This window comes from Mustela erminea, chromosome 12, assembly GCF_009829155.1.
Source record: "Mustela erminea isolate mMusErm1 chromosome 12, mMusErm1.Pri, whole genome shotgun sequence".
Lineage (NCBI taxonomy): Eukaryota > Metazoa > Chordata > Mammalia > Carnivora > Mustelidae > Mustela > Mustela erminea.
In genome coordinates this window covers 37161355-37177070 of record NC_045625.1, presented here as the reverse complement: position 1 = coordinate 37177070, position 15716 = coordinate 37161355, and the positions used below count along the sequence as shown (strand labels likewise).

General features: G+C 44.1%; 1 protein-coding gene and 1 pseudogene across 6 annotated transcripts in view; one reads left to right on the top strand and one right to left on the bottom strand.

The window, feature by feature from the left end:
- Positions 1 to 6798, bottom strand: part of UBAP2 (ubiquitin associated protein 2) — a 136865-nt gene extending 130067 nt beyond the window's left edge. For 3 of the 6 annotated variants that reach the window (XM_032308539.1, XM_032308537.1, XM_032308541.1), the window contains exon 1: positions 6419 to 6538. The gene's annotated coding sequence lies outside the window, so the exon portion shown is untranslated. Of the gene's footprint in view, positions 1 to 6418; positions 6539 to 6746 lie in introns of those variants that run through there. The other 3 variants (XM_032308534.1, XM_032308536.1, XM_032308535.1) reach the window with 2 other exon arrangements.
- LOC116569969 lies at positions 6757 to 15162 on the top strand (annotated as a pseudogene).
- Positions 15163 to 15716: the final 554 nt, after the last annotated feature.

Sequence of the window (15716 nt, the reverse complement as noted above, 5' to 3'; positions counted from 1 at the left end):
GCGCCCAAGTCATTTTATTTTTGTTTTTGAAAACTCTACGTGTTTTTATTCCTCATACATCGTTTTTGGTACGTATTCTCTATTTCTCAATAAAAATCATTAAGTATAAAAGTATTATTACATTTTTTTAAAATATACACTTTACATAAAGAAAAAAACGGATTTCTGGGGTGCCTGGGTGGCATCTCAACTCTTTGTTTCAGCTAGGGTCATGTCTCAAGGTCATGGGATGGAGCACAGTCGGACTCTGGCGCGTGCTTGGGATTCTCTCTTCCACCTCCTACCCCTCCCCTCCCTCATTCACATTCTCTGTCTCTCTCTCTCTCTCACAAGCAAATCTTTAAAAGAAAGAAAGAAAGGGCTTCAGGGGCACCTGCGTGGCTCAGTTAGTTAGCTGTCTGCCTTTGGCTCAGGTTGTGACCTCAAAGTCCTGGGATCAAGCCCACATTGGGCTCCCTGCTAAGCAGGGTGTCTGCTTCTCCCTCTTCCTCCCCCCTGCTCCTGCTCTCTCTCTGATTAATAAAATCTTTTAAAAAATTAAAAATTAAAAAAGAATTTCTGTTAAATGTTAAACCATGATTAACTCATTTTTATCTTCTGGTTTTCTCAGATTTTCTAAAATGTATTTTCTTAGGTAAAACAGTACCAGACAGCCTGACCCTAAAAACTTCCATAAGATGGAAATTTCAAAAGAGGAGGAACAAACTGATTTGGTCTAAAAACAATGTAATAGAATGCCTGTCAATAAATCCTAAAGCCAGTCTTTTTTTTTTTTCCCCTACACCCTATTTAAACTAAACCTGTTCGTTTTTTGGGTTTTTTTTTAAGCCCACTTATTCTCTTGCTTAAGGATTTGAAAATACCAAACACTCTTAGCAAATTAAAGATCGCACCCTTCAAAGAGCACATGTTCCAGCTAGGCAGACACACAACAGACAGCACTATGCACCTTGCCCAAGCGCATGAAAATAGGTTACAAAGGTATTTTAGGTTTTCATCTGCCTGCCTGGACAGCAGCATGTTACGTGGCAAGTACGGTCAGAAGGTCCTCAGTTGAGACTGAGTGTTGAGAGTTTTTTTGTATGGGGATGAAAGGGCAGAAGGAAGCAAAAAAATAAAATGGAGAGAAAATATAGGGAAGAGAAATAATTTAAAAAAGAAAGGGAGGGAGCGAATGGAGAGAAAGAAGACAGAGAGGGAGAAAAACACCATTAACAAGAAGCAATTCTGAGCTCCTAAAAGTTCTCACACATATAATATCTAGGAGGGACCTGATAAGATTGAGATTATATGTAAAAAATTTTGAGTAATGTCCTCAGTATTACTGGACTGTGGACACACCATGTAACTTTATTCTTTTTAAAGATTTATTTATTTGAGGGGCACCTGGGTGGCTCAGTTGGTTAAGCCCCTGCCTTCAGCTCAGGGTCCTGGGATTGAGCCCGGCATCGGGGTCCCTGCTCAGTGGGTAGCCTACTTGCCCCCCTCTCTCCACCTGCCCCTCTGCCTACTTGTGATCTCTGTCAAATAAATAAATAAAATTTAAAAAAAAAAGATGTATTTATTTGAGAAAGAGAGGGAGAGAAAGCGTGCACACATGCGCTGTGCAAACAGTGGGGGCAGGGGAGGAGGGCAGATGGAGAGTATCTTCAAGCAGTCTCCCCACTGAGCATCAGAGCTAGAAACAGGATCTCCATCCCTTGTCCCATGAGAACACAACCTGAGCCAAAACCAAGAGTTGGATGCTCAACAGACTGAGCCACCCAGGTGCCCCCATACAGTGTAACTTGAAAGTTCCTATGTGACATCTTAGTTAAAAACAGATTAATAGGGCGCCTGGGTGGTTCAGTGGGTTAAGCCGCTACCTTCGGCTCAGGTCATGATCTCAGGGTCCTGGGATCGAGTCCCACATCGGGCTCTCTGCTCGGTGGGGAGCCTGCTTCCTCCTCTCTCTCTGCCTGCCTCTATCCCTACTTGTGATCTCTGTCAAATAAATAAATAAAATCTTAAAAAAAAAAAACAGATTAATAATAACAACTGTTAATAGTAAGAAACAAGGCTGCAGCAACAGTAACTTGGAACTAAATCCAAATGAAAGTCTCTCCTCTATAAATCTGAAAATCTTCTCATAAAATGTTATGTTTTAGACCCATTCAAATACATTCTATTGCTTTCAGAGTTCCAAATGAAGAAAAACAAGCCACACATTCCTAACAACTTTTCTAAGAACTCTACATAGTCTTAAATGAAACATCTACTCCTTTAAGCCCCATTTCATAAATTCCAAATAGATACTAAGTTCCAATTCAACTGATTTTATCACCCAGTATGAAAGTGAGTTATCCAGGGGCGCCTGGATGGTTCAGTCCTTTAAGGGCCTCCCTTCAGCTCAGGTCATGATCCCAGGGTCCTGGGATGGAGTCCTCCACTGGGCTCCCTTGGGGGGGGGGGAGGTGTTGCTTCTCCCTCTCCCACTCCCCCTGTTTGTGTTCCCTCTCTCGCTGTCTCTGTCAAATAAATAAATCTTAAAAAAAAAAAGGAAAGAAAATTAAAACTTTTATTTTAATTTATTATTTACTTATTATTTATTATTTTTATTTTTATTTTATTTTATTTTCAGAGTTATCTGAAAATTAAAACTCACTCTAGCATCCATGCCATGTCAGCAACAAATTCACAAACCTAGTCTTCAAAAATCCATGACAAAAAAATTTTTACCCCAAATAAATTACCTTCCCCCCCCCCAACATTTTTTATTTGGGGGATGCCTGGATGGCCAGGTCAGTTAAGCGTCTGCCTTTGGCTCAGGTATGTCCCAAAGTTGAGATCAAACCCCACAACAGGCTCTGTGCTCAGCCCGAAGTCAGCTTGAGATTCTCTCCACCCCTGCCCCTCCCCTCACTCACACCCTCTCTCTCTAAATATTAAAAACATGTATTTTTAAGTTTTATTTTTAAAAATTAAAAACAACAGCAGCAGCAACAACACCCAAACCTGATTAATTTCATTCTTGGGCTTTAAAAAAAAAAAAAAAGGATTCCATTCCTAAATATTTGAGTTGCGCCAAAATTATTTCAGAACTAACCCCAGGCTTATGTGGTGATATTCCCTCTAAGTCTTCCCTCTCTTTGCCTTCTTTTAAGTCATATCTTCACTCTCCTACGGGTTCCGGAGCAGAGAGGGAGTAACACCGATCAGTGATCCACCACCTTACCCGTCAACACAACTAGTGCCCTACACGCCACACTCCATTTACTCAAATTAATGAAGAGCCAACTAATGATCTCACAGGATTAATAAACAAAATAAGATGTAAGAAAGAGCAACTTCACAATCTATGAATTCATGTAGACTCCTTTTGAGCAGACATTCCTTAAACCTCTTCAACAGGCTTACACCAAAACCAAAAAAAAGTAGGGCACCTGGGTGGCTCAGTTGGTTAAGCGACTGCCTTCAGCTCAGGTAATAATCCTGGAATCCCAGGATCGAGTCCCACAGCGGGCTCCCAGCTCCACAGGGAGTCTGCTTCTCCCTCTGACCCTCCTTCTCATGCTCTCTCTCTCTCTCAAATAAATAAAATCTTTAAGAAAAAAAAAGTGTCTTATAACAACAACACATCTTATGTCACCATTTTTTAAAAAGGATTCGGGGGTGCCTGGGTGGCTCAGTGGATTAAAGCCTCTGCCTTCGGCTCAGGTCATGATCCCAGCATCCTGAGCCCCCGCATCCCCCGCATCCAGCTCTCTGCTCAGCAGGGAGCCTGCTCCCTCCCTCTCTGCCTGCTTCTCTGCCTACCTGTGATCTGTCAAATAAATAAATAAAATCTTTAAAAAAACAAAAATAAATAAAAAATTTAAAAAAGGATTCGGGACCTGAGGCACCTGGGTGGCTCAGTGGTTTAAGCATACAACTCTTCACATTTCAGCTCAGGTCATGATCTCAGGGTTGTGGGATCAAACAGCGGGTGGGGATCCACACTCAGCAGCAGTCTTCTAATTCCTCTCCTTCTGCTCCTCCCTCCCATCTCAACCCCCTCCTCCGCATGCACACAGTCAAGCTCTAGAAATACATAAAATCCTTACAAAAATAAAATAAAAAGTACTGGAGAATCAATACTTCAAGACTTAACACTTCCAAAGTGAAGGCTTCACTTCATACCAGTTTAAAACTTCAACATGGGTTTATACTTTCTACATGTAGTGTACTGTTAAAGGAGTAGAGATAGCAACCAGTTCCTTCCCATGAAAACACAAGGGCCTACTGAAATTTATCATTCTTCTTCATGTTCTACCATTTCTCCCTAAACAATAAAAGTCATGCAGGCTAATACCAAGAGACACTGTTGGTGAGCACTGCACAGGCTGCCATCAGTTACCAGGAAAGGGAAACGAGGTGTTATTGTTGTTCTAGCCTTGTTCTAAAGGCAGCTCCATGTGACTGCTGCTGGTACAGCCCACATTTAAAGAGAGAGCCTAGAGGAAACCAGAACAGCAGGAAACTGGCAGGAGAGGCAATTATCACAACCCTTTCCCATGGCCTCATTTCCATGCCTCCATTTCCAGCTGTATTTCATACACAACAACAACAAAAAAAACTCCTTTCTCTGAGTTGTTTCATTTCTGAGGGTCAGAAGCAACAAGGAAGCAAATGGGAAATCAGAGCTGTGGAAAACTAGCAAGGCAGAGATGGGGGAAATCTCATCACCCATGTGAACCAGCCTTAACGAGGAAAAATCACATGGAACATACTGGAGATAAGTAGAAGAGCAACGTGGGAGACTAATCAGTTCTGCCTAAAGATAAGTATTCACAGCAATAGAAGGATGACAGACCCAGCCAAGGGGCCCTGCAAGTACATAAGAGATACTGGTGGACTATAAAACTCTATGGTCTCGGGGCGCCTGGGTGGCTCAGTGGGTTAAGCCGCTGCCTTCGGCTCAGGTCATGATCTCAGGGTCCTGGGATCGAGTCCCGCATTGGGCTCTCGGCTCAGCAGGGAGCCTGCTTCCTCCTCTCTCTCTCTCTGCCTGCCTCTCTGCCTACTTGTGATCTCTCTCTGTCAAATAAATAAATAAAAAATCTTTAAAAAAAAAAAAAAAAAAAAAAAAAAAAACAACTCTATGGTCTCCAGAGAGTGGAATTTATTCCCTTTCCCGAAACAGTTAAGTACCATGTCAATCTAGGCACCCAATGCCGAGGATACAGGAGAACTTAGGTATTAGGTCCATCTTCCTTCCACCTGTATTAGACAAAATGACACTAAAAATTAGGACGTACAATGGATGACAAAAAGTGAGGAATACACTACTGACATAACTCTTGGTTTAAAAAGTATACCATAAACGTTAATTAATAATTAATTAAAAGTATACCATCACTAAAGTGAAAATATAAAAGGCCTGGGTTCACCCAAAAAGTTAATTATATGCCCTCTGAATAAAAGATGTTTGGTTGGATACCTTTAAAAGACCATCGAAAGCTCTCAACTGTTAGTGTACAAAAGGGCTAAAGATAATAAGCCTAACTACTAACAGATCATATACCTCGGATATAAGCAGAAACCAATATCCAACAGAGGTGGTGGTGAAGCTACAAGATTATGTCAAACAGGAGGTATCAACTCCTAGAGAGCAAGGATAGGCGACCAGAGTGGCAGCACTTAAGATGCCCTGGCAAAAAAATAAGATTGAAAACCGAGGGGAAGAGGTGGAAAAGCCAAGTGGGAAAGTGATCCAGAGGCAAAGGAAACGGAAATGTAATTTACTAAAGAGAGAATAACGCAGAACTTTGGTTTACCGGGTGCTCTCAAAACTACATTAGAAAACTATGATAAAACCAGACTAGAGGGACCGGGACTGAAGAGAAAAACTAAGTCCCCAAGAGTCTTAACACCAAAACCTCCCAGAATAAAAAGGAGTAGAATTTAACTATTCCTCCGGGTAAACCGAGAAAAGCTACAGTGCGCAGAAGTTGGCTCTAAGACGCTCAGTCCCAAGACTAGCGACAGGCGTGAAAACGTAAAGATGGTCAGGATGGGAAACATCAGCGCGGCGCGGGAGCTCCAGCGGACAGGCAGGCAGGGACAGAGGTGGGAGAGAAAACCACACCCTCTAGGGCAGAAACCCGAAGCGGGGGAGGGGAAGGCGCCCCCTGGGGTTGGGTGGGGCCAGGCCAACTACGACTGGGGTAGGCAGGAAGAAGCACAGGACGGCCCGCACAGAGAGGAAGGAAGGCGCCCGGGCCTGGGCATACTGGGGACGCATGAAGCTGGCGAGGGACGCTTGGCCCGGTCTTCGGAGTGGGCGCTGGGGCAGTATGAAAAGGGTTCGAGGAAAGTAGAGCTGAACCCACGACTAGAAAACGCACGCTGCCACACTCAGGGCTCTGGAACAGGAAAGGAGAAAGAGAATGCCAATTACCGCTGCTGTTCTCGCTGGACTCGGGACCAGCCGCCTCCGCCGCCGCCGCTCGTTACCTGCCAATGTGCCTCTTACAAAGCGGCGGCGGCGGCAGAGGCGCCCTGGTTCGTCACGTGACCTCTGCGTCACGCGCGAAGGAGGAGCCACCGCGCGACGCTCGTTCCCGGCCCCTCAGCCCGCCCACAGAGCACGTCGCTTCCTCCAGCCTCCCCCACGCCGTCTAGAGAGACCAACAACGCCGAGGTGCGGTTAGGCACCGGGAAGGAGCAAAAAAGGGAGATCTTATAAAATTTCTCGTACTCAGAGTTGTCAAGAGGCTAGTACATACCGCGTCCGGAATGCCCACAACTGCAGCTTGTCGCGCTGTGATGACCTCACAAGGCACCACGAGTCGCTCCCCGGCGGCAGCCTTCCTCTCATCACGTGATGTGGCGCAACCATTCAAAACAGGCCTAGCTCCCCAAACCTTGCGCGGGGGGAAGGGGGAATACTATCGCCAGTATGCTGCGCAGCGAAAGTACCTACCACCGCAGCCTTTCCCTCGCGGGTTCATAGACCTTGCATTTATGACTTAGTGCCAAGGCAAAGCCGTGAGGAAAAACGGACAGTACTGACTTCTGAAACTAATACCAGTGGACGCTGCTTGCCGGGCAATGAACGCGGTTCCCGCTGGGAGATGTAGTCCTGGTGGGGGATGGGGTTTCACTACTAGGTTCCCGGTCTCGCGCTCTGCTCCGCCCTCTGCGCGGGAAAACGCCAACGGCTAGCCCAGGTGCAGCATCGTGGAGCAGCAAGCTTCAATAGGAACTTTCCCAGGGCAGATGGGCCTCAGAGCTTCTGTTTTATTAAATGTGGGCCTTGGATTCTTTTACCAAGTCTCTTATGCGTAAACTGATTAACATTTATTGATTGTTTACTGCATGTCAATACAACAATTTTTTTTAAGATTTTATTTATTGGGACACCTGGGTGGCACAGTGGGTTAAAGCCTCTGCCTTCCCCTCGTGTAGTGATCTCAGGGTCCTGGGATCAAGCCCCGCATCGGGCTCTCTGCTCAGCTGTGGAGCCTGCTTCCCTTTCTCCCTCTCTGCCTGCCACTCTGCCTACTTGTGATCTCTGTCAAATAAATAAAATCTTAAAAGAAAGATTTTATTTATTTATTTGACAGACAGAGATCACAAGTAGGCAGGGGGCGGCAGGTTCCCCGCTGAGCAGAGAGCCCGATGCGGGGGCTCGATCCTAGGACCCTGGGATCACGACCCGAGCCGAAGGCAGAGGCTTTGATCCACTGAGCCACCCAAGTGCCCCTCAATACAACAATTTTTACTAAATCTTATAATAAATCCTTTGAGGCAGGGATTGCTCCCTGTAAAGAAAGGCTTAGGGGGCACCTGGCTGACTCAGTCAATAGGGTATGATAGTCTTTATGTTGGTGTTGTGAATTCGTGTTCCACCTTGAGTGCAGAAATTACTTAAAAAATAAAATCTTCAAAAAGGTTGAGAGGTTGAGTTGTTTCAAGCTGAAGAGAACCAAACCAGATCTTCTGTCTCCAAACAATAATCTTCCTCTCGGAAAGATCTTTTTTAACTCCAGGTATTAAGCATAATTGAAGAGATAATGCTTTATACTTGTGGCATAGTATTTTGGAGTTTTGTGTGGTTTTTTTAAGATTTTATTTATTTATTAGAGCGTGAGCAAGAGCAGGAGCAGGGTGGGAGGCCAGAGGGAGCGGGAGCAGCTGACTTTCCGCTGAACTGAGAGCCTAGTGTGGGGGCTCCATCCCAGGACCTTGAAATCATGATCTGAGAGAAGGCGGACGCTTAGCAGACTGAGCCACGCAGGCGCTCCAGTATTTTGGAGTTTAAAGTATTTTCCCGTTTACTGACCTAGTTAATTCTCAAAGGCAGTATCTCGGGCTGGTTAAGTACACAAACTTTGGCCTTATCTCAATTTGAGCTTCTTTCCTTTGCAATACCACCACTTCACCAGGTAGTGAAAATTAAATGAGATCATGCAGGGGCACCTGGGTGGCTCAGCTGTTTAACTAACAGCCTTTGGCTCAGGTCATCATTCCAGGGGCTGGGATCAAGCCCCGCATTGAACTCGCTGTTCAGCAGGGAACCTGCTTCTCCATCTCTCTCTACCTGCCGCTCCACCTGCTGGTGCTCTCTCAAATAAATAAACGAAATATTTAAAACAAATAAATAAATGAGCTCATGTAAAGTACCTGTTTGGCACATAGTTAAACCCTCAATAAACAGTAGTAATTACTTTCACACCTGGTATGTACCCTTTGGCCCAGCAGATAAGAAACAAAGGTTGGGTGGGGGTGGTGGGGAGCCTGGGTAGTTTGGTGGGTTAAGCGTCTGCCTTTGGCTCAGGTCTTGATCTCAGAGACCTGGGATGGAGCCCTGCGTGGGCGGGGGGGGGGGGGTGGTAGTCAATCAATCTCTGTGTCCTCTCTCTCGCACTCGCTTGCTCTTAAATAAATAAATACTTTAAAAAAATAAATAAGGTGGCTATGGTGAGTGCTGTGATATGTTAAAAAAAAATTTTTTTTTAAGTAAGGTGGGAAGGGAATTAGCATACACTTGTCTTTATGCAGGGTACTATGCTAATTACGAACTAACACCCTAGTTACTAATAGACTGTTGTAGGTTAAATTACTTGATGAATAACAATTGAAACCTTAACAGTCCTTCTCAGTTCAAGGGAAGCCTTTGTTATACATCTGAATTGATCAAAGAATGCTCAGGCTGAAACAAAAATTATCACGACCATTCATGTGTAGATGTAACTTATCTCTCCCTTTTGACAGTGAGCTGGAATTGCGCAGGGTTAGTTCAGTCTTCCTCCTCTTTGTATTCCTGCTTTACAGAACTGTGTGGGAGAGTCAAAGATAAAACCACCCTTGAGACGCAAAGGTTTTAAGGGAAAGAGTACAAGAAAACAATTCTGAAAACAAACGTTGTAACAGGAGCTATCTCTGTAGAGTGGGAAGGAGGGTTTGTGGTCGAGGGTGCTAGTAAAAAGGAACTAATCTAATCTATAACATTTTAATTTTTGCATAAAGAAGTACTGGTTTTTTAATTAAAGATAAGAAAAGAGAGACCAAAAAAAAAAAGAGAGAGAGAAAGAAAGAAAAAGAAAAGAGAGACCAGTGTGCCTGGCTTGGCTCAGTTGGAAGAGCATGTATGTGACTCTTGATCTCAGTGTTGTGAGTTGTACCCCCAGGTTGGGTATATATAAATTTAAAAAAAGAGGGGTGTCTAGGTGACTCAATTGATTGAGTGCCTGCCTTTGGCTAAAGTCGGGGTCAGCGGGGAGCCTGCTTCTCCTCTGCCTGCCATTCACCCTGCTTGTGCACTCTCTCTCTCTGTCTCAAATAAATAAATTAAATATATATTTAAAAAGAGAGAGAGAGAGGGACCCCTGAGTGGCTCAGTGGGTTAAGCCTCTGCTTTCAGCTCAGGTCATGGTCTCAGGGTCCTGGGACTGAGCCCCACATCGGGCTCTCTGCTCAGCAGGGAGCCTGCTTCCCCCCCTCTCTCTCTGCCTGCCTCTCTGCCTACTTGTGATCTCTCTGTCAAATAAATAAATAAAATCTTTAAAAGAGAAAAAAAGAGAGAGTTATGTTAGTTCTGTGACTGATACAAGATATGTCACCTTTCTAGTCCCTCAATTTCCTCTTCTGTTATATTCAAAAACATGTCTTTTCTGTACCAGGCACACTATGCTGGAGACTTGATAAATTATCATTTATCAAGGGAGAAGTCCCACGTTAGATCTAGGATCAGAGATAAAAATAAGGGCATCAAAGTCCTAAAACCTCACTAATAACAGTTATTACCACCTGGATGTAATAGAACTATCCTCTCCCAATAGGCTCCCCTAGAGGATATCACTACCATCCATGCCCACCCAGCCTGACTCTGATACATTGAAACTTATTTTAAAGATTTTTTTTTTTTTTTGACACAGAGGGATCACAAGTAGGCAGAGAGGCAGGCAGAGAGAGAGAGAGAGGAGGAAGCAGGCTCCCTGCTGAGCAGAGAGCCCGATGCGGGACTCGATCCCAGGACCCTGAGATCATGACCTGAGCCGAAGGCAGCGCCTTAACCCACTGAGCCACCCAGGCGCCCTGAAACTTATTTTACATCCTGTGACTGCAAAGAACATCACCATCCAATTCACTAGTTTTTGTTTAAATATCCTCGGCTGGACTACAATAAGAGCATAATGTGATGGAAAATACACTGGAAAAATCCTCAGAAGCCTGCGTTTTTAAGTCTGTAAACATGGCAGACAATAAAGAAGGTGGGTGAAACCAGATGAAGTCCATCTCAGAGAGACTCAGTAATGGGTCGCTGAGATTTAGGAAGATAAAATCAAAATGTATAAACTCCAAAGCTAATCACTGATTAAGTTCAAGTCTAATCTCCTGACTCACAGTAAGTGATCATAATCCGATGCAATATACCTGCAGAAGAATGTGATAACTGAGTGGGAATGGTCTGCATAGAATCTAAAAAAAAAAAAAAAAAACAAAAAACCTTAAGAAGCAAAAATGTACACCATGGAGGGAAAAGGGTAGCCTGACCACCAGCACGTAGAACATTTTGGTCCCTTTGGCAGATCTCTCTCTTTAGCATATAGAGATGAATGATCCATGACTCTGAACCATAAAAATCATCCAAGATTCCCCTACCTATGGTTCATGTCAAGACCAACCTTCTAATGAGAATCTGGCTTCTTCAGGCCACCCAGCTAACTCAATTGGTGGAGCTTGAGACTCTTGATCTCAGGGTTCTGAGTTCAAGCCCCACATTGGACCTAGAGCTTACTTAAAAAATAATAATAAAAATAAACAAGGGGCACCTGGGTGGCACAGTCAGTTAAGCGTCTGTCTCTTGCCTTCAGCTCAAGTCATGATCTCAGGGTTGTGAGATAAGAACCCCATGTCAGGCTTCTTGATCAGCGAGGAGTCTGCTGGAAATTCTCTCTCTCCTTTGGCCCTTACCCCCACCCCTCTAACTCACTCTCTCTCTTTCTCTCTCTCAAGTAAATAAATAAATCTTTAAAGTAGTGAAATTCTGCTTACTTTACACAGCATTGCTGAATTCATGCAAGACAGTGCCTATGAAAGTCCTCAGAAAATAACTGGAATTTAAGAATCCTAAGGAACTATTACTACCATGAAAACCATTATTTGATTTCATCAATGCTTATATAACCCAAGTCAGTAGTTGAGGTTTGGGTTCTAGAGGAATCCAGGAAGGCCTGATTTCTAGAACAAGGGTCAGCAAACTACAACTCACAGGTCAAAACCAACTCATCTCCAATTTTTCTACAAAGCCTTAGCTAAGAATTATTAGCCACTTTTTCTTTTTTCTAAAAGACTTTATTTATTTATTTGACAGATCACAAGTAGGCAGAGAAGCAGGCGAGGTGGTGGGGAGGGGCAGGATCCCTGCTGAGCAGAGAGCCTCATGCGGGGCTCGATCCCAGGACCCTGAGTTCATGACCTGAGCTGAAGGCAGAGGCTTACCCCACTGAGCCACCCAGGTGCCCCTCTTTTTTTGTTGTTGTTTTAAAGTAAGCTCTGGGGCGCCTGGGTGGCTCAGTGGGTTAAAGCCTCTGCTTTCGGCTTGGGTCGTGATCCCAGGGTCCTGGGATCGAGCCCCACATTGGGCTCTCTGCTCAGCGGGGAGCCTGCTTCCCCCTCTCTCTCTGCCTGCCTCTCTGCCTACTTGCGATCTCTCTCTGTCAAAAAAAAAAAAAAAAAAGGGACGCCTGGGTGGCTCAGTTTGTTAAGCGGCTGCCTTCGGCTCAGGTCATGATCCCAGCGTCCTGGGATCGAGTCCCACATCGGGCTCCTTGCTTGGCGGGAAGCCTGCTTCTCCCTCTGCCTCTGCCTGCCACTCTGTCTGCCTGTGCTTGCTCTCGCTTCTCTCTCTATGACAAATAAATAAATAAAATCTTTTTAAAAAATAAATAAATAAAAATTAAAAAAAAAAATTTAAAGTAAGCTCTATACCTAAAGTGGGGCTTGAACTCACCTAAGATCAAGAGCCCCATTCGCCATCAACTTAGCCAGGCAGATGCCCTAAAGTCGAATGTTTTTTGTTGTTGTTGTTTAGTTTTGTTTTGTTTTCGGGAGGAGTGGAGCAGAGAGAGGAGAGAGAGAATCTTAAGCAAGCTCCATGCCTACCATGGAGACTGATGTGGAGATCATAACCTGAGGCAAAATTAAGAACCTGGTACTTAACCAAGTGAGCCACCCAGGCACTTCTTGTTTTGTCTCAAAGTAAACTCTATAGTCAATGTAGGGCTGGAACTCTTGGCCCCAAGATCAAAAGTCACATGCTGCAGGTGCCTGGGAAGTTCAGTTAGTTAAGCAGCTGCCTTTGGCTCAGGTTATGATCCCAGGGTCCTGGGATGGAGCCCCACATGTGGCTCCCTGCTCACTGAGGAGCCTGCTTCTTCCCCTCTCTCCTGCTCCTGCGCTCACGATCTCTCTCTCTCTTAAATAAATAAATAAAATCTTTAAGAAAAATAAAAAGTTGCATGCTCCTTATTAGCCATTTTAAAATGGTGCAAAACAGGGCACCTGGGTGGCTCGATCATTAAGCATCTCCCTTCAGCTCAGGTCATGATCCCAGGCTCCTGAGCTCAAGCCCCACATTCGGTTCCCCGCTTGGTGGGGACTCTGCTTCTCCTTCTCTCATTCCCCTGATTGTGTTCCCTCTCTCACTGTATCTCTGTCAAATAAATAAACAAAATCTTAAAAAAGAAAAAATTCCTTTCCTTTACAAAATAAAAAATTAAAAAATGCACCCCAAAAATCAAAAGAAGAATATTTCATGGCACAAAAAACTTACCCCAAATTCAAATTTTAGTCTACTAAGTTCCCTTGTAACTCAGCCACAATTATTCAGTGTAGTCTATGGATACTTTCATGCTATAATAGTAGAGTTGAATACCTATAACAGAAACCATGTGGCCCAGAAACCCTAAAATATCTACTGTCTGGACTTTCACACAAAAGTTTGCAATCCCTGTTCTAGAAGATTCTGAGTGACCTTAGGCAAGGTACTTAATCTCATCCTATTAGTTTTATTATTAGTTTTCTCAAGTGCAAAATGGGGATCACAATGCTAGGCTTAAAAAGTTCAATATAATGTGGAGTTTGAATCTTTTTTTTCTTTTCTTTCAAAAGTGATTTTTTTTTCTTTGAGTAATCTCTACACCCAAAATGAGGCTTAAACTCATAATCCAAGATCAAGAGTTGTATGTTCTACTGACTGAGCCATTCAGGTGCTCTTGTGTCTTTTATTTTAATCCTTTTTGACTGTAATTTACAAAACCTACAAGAGGAAATACACACATACATACATATATAAAACTGAAAATGTTTCACAAACCAGTACCTATTCATATATTTATTTACTCTGTTTCAGTATACCGTATACCCTTCATGTAGCATTCCTTGATGATACCATTTTACATAATCATGGCACATGAACCTGTTATTTTTCATTTTTTTCTATTTCTGTTTTTAAAAAATAGGGGGGTGGGTGGGGAGATGGGTGAAATAGGTGATGGGGGATTAAGGAGTACACTTGTGATGAGAACTGGGTGATGTATGAAATTGTTGAATCACTGTATTTACATGTGAAACTAATGCTGTATGTTAACTATATTGGAATTCAAAGAAAAAATTAAAAAAAATAGGGGCGCCAGGGTGGTTCCGTTGTTGGGTGCCTAACTTTCACTCAGGTCATGATCCCAGGGTCCTGGGATTGAGCCCTGCATCAGGCGCCCTGCTCAGCAGGAAGCCTGCTTCTCCCTCTCCCTCTCCCCTGGCTTGTGTTCCTCTCTTGCTGTGTCTCTCTCTGTCAATAAATGAATAAAATCTTTTTAAAAAATAATAATAAAATAGGAGCTTAGACCTAGTTTGTGGCAACGTGGCTAAATGCACCAAGAAGGCCAGAATCATGGGTAAATAGGGGACCTGTCATGGTGCCTCCCTCAGAAAAATGAAGAAAATTGAAATAATCCAGGAACCCAAGTACACCTGCTCCTTCTGTGGCAAAACCAAGATGAAAAGACAAGCTGTGGGGCTCAAGGGTGGCTCAGATGGTTAAGCATCTGCCTTTGACTTAGGTCATGATCTCCAGGCCCTCCAATCAAGCCCCAAGGCGGCTTCCCAGCTCAGTGCAGAGTCAGCTTCTCCCTCTCCCTTCACCTCTCCCCCACTTGTGCCTTCTCTCTTTCAAATGAATAAATAAAATCTTCTAGAAAGAAAGAAAGAAAGAGTGGAAGGGAAGGAAGGAAGAAAGGAAAGGAAGGAAGGGAGGGAGAGAAGGAAGGAAAGGAGGAAGGGAGGAAGGGAGGAAGAAAGATAGGGACGCATGGGTAGCTCAGTGGGTTAAGCCGCTGCCTTTGGCTCAGGTCATGATCTCAGGGTCCTGGGATCGAGTACCGTATCGGGCTCTCTGCTCAGCGGGGAGCCTGCTTTCCTTCCTCTCTCTCTGCTTGCCTCTCTGGTTACTTGTGATCTCTGTCAAATAAATAAATAAAATCTTAAAAAAAAAAAAAAAAGGAAAGAAAGAAAGAAAAGAGGAGCACTGTGGCTCCTGCATGAAGACCGTCACCAGTGGTACCTGGACAGTACAACACCACTTCTGCCCTCACAGTAAAGTCAGCCATCAAAGGATTGAAGGAGTTGAAAGACCAGTAGAAGCTCCACCATTTCTTTCTTTCTTTTTTTTTTCTTTTTTTAAGATTTTATTTATTTATTTGACAGAGACACAGCTAGAGAGGGAACATAAGCAGGGGGAGTGGGTGAGGGAGAAACAGGCTTTCCATGGAGCAGGTAGCCCGATCCTGGGTTAGATCCCAGGACCCTGGGATCATGACCTGAGCTAAAGGCAGTTGCTTAACGACTGAGCCACCTAGGCGCCCCAAAGCTCCACCATTTCAAACACTGCTAGCCTATAATAAATTGGTTAATTTATGTAACAAAATTAAAACATTTAAGTAGAGTTTTGAATGGCCAAAAATGGGACAATTTGAGCAACAAAATAATGATAGTATTTGATTGATTCAAAGCATAAATATCCATGAGTCAATACTGATATAAATAAATGGAAGCGGGGGACGCCTGGGTGGCTCAGTGGGTTGAGCCTCTGCCTTTGGCTTGGGTCATGGTCTTGGGGTCCTGGGACCGAGCCCCGAGTCGAGCTCTCTGCTCGTGCCTCCCTCTCCCTCTCTCTGCCCACCTCTCTGCCTGCT